Source organism: Octopus bimaculoides, chromosome 7 (genome assembly GCF_001194135.2).
Source record: "Octopus bimaculoides isolate UCB-OBI-ISO-001 chromosome 7, ASM119413v2, whole genome shotgun sequence".
In the NCBI taxonomy this organism is placed as follows: Eukaryota; Metazoa; Mollusca; class Cephalopoda; order Octopoda; family Octopodidae; genus Octopus; species Octopus bimaculoides.
Genome location: NC_068987.1, coordinates 17,288,882 through 17,290,352, shown reverse-complemented (window position 1 = coordinate 17,290,352; position 1,471 = coordinate 17,288,882).

Genomic DNA, 1,471 nt, shown 5'->3' with positions numbered 1-1,471 from the left:
ATATATATATATATATAAATATATATATATGTATGTATGTATGGTAAGGAGCTTACTTCCCATCCACATAGTTCAGTCCCACTGCGTGGCACCTTCATCAAATATCTTCCACTCTAGCCTCGGGCCGACCAAAGCCTTGAGAGGATTGGGTAGCCGGAAACTGAAAGAAGTTTGTTATATATGTATACATATATATGTGTGCGTATCTATGTTTGTCCACCTTCCCACTCCAACCACTTGACAATCGGTGTTGGTGTGTTCACGTCCCCACAAATTAGCGGTTTGGCAAAAGAATACGTACCAGGCTTGAATTAATTAAAGTACAGGGATCAATTCATTCGACTAATATTCTTCGAGGCGGTGCCCCAGAATGTCTGGAATCTCATGACTGAAACAAGTAACACAATAAAAGAAAAAAGGAATATATATATATATATATATATATATATATATATTTGTTTTGCAAGATTTCTGATGTGAAATCGTGTGTTGAAACAGATGTTGTTGTACTTGGGGACGGTCATATTGCCAGTTTAGCCAATAAAAACACACGCACTGTATATTTGGTGTTCATTTGCTTCAGCTTTATATTACATAAGATTAAAAATATTAAATATATTAAACATATTAAATAAGATTAAGATTAATGTAATATAAAGCTGAAGCAAATTAACACCAAATATACAGTGCGTGTGTTTTTATTGGCTAAACTGGTAATATGACCATCCCCAAGTACAACAACATATATATATATATATATATATATTCATAAATTAACCTGTATGCTTGAAGTTCTAAGCTTCTTATTCCGTGGGTTGTCATTAATTCCCATACTATATATTCGTGTTTCAGTAAATTGTAGTGAATACGTTTCGTTCGCTGATAGTATTTTGTTGTATAATTTTTGAGATATCACTATATACTGTTAGAAGTAATTTATGTTTTTTTATCGATAGTACTTTTAACTTCTAGCTTTGAAAATATAAGTTAATAGTAATTTTGCTTATATTTGATGTCGATGTATCTAATACTAAAGAAATCTAGCTGTAATGGGTATCTTACGCTAATGTTTCGCTGCTGCTTCTTGTTTATAGATTCCCAGGTGCCGTTTATGTTTAATGCATTTGAAACCACCGCATTGAATGATATTGCCCACGCGCCGAAATCATAGTCACATCCACATCCGCCAGACAGTTCATGATGTTTGAAATGTTTCTCATTTCTGAATCTTTTATATTTCGTGGTCCGAAGGAATTGCCTTTTGTCCTGGCAAGTTTGACCATGTTAAAAAATTACATTGATGAGGTTGATTATGTGTCTTGATAGAACAGAATTGTCTTCAGTGTTAATCTTATGCTAAGATGATACATCAAAAACAGTTTTTAGTTCTGGGAGTCTCTGTGCCACATTATACACATACACACACATACATATAGAGATAGATGAATAGATAGATAGATAGATAGATAGA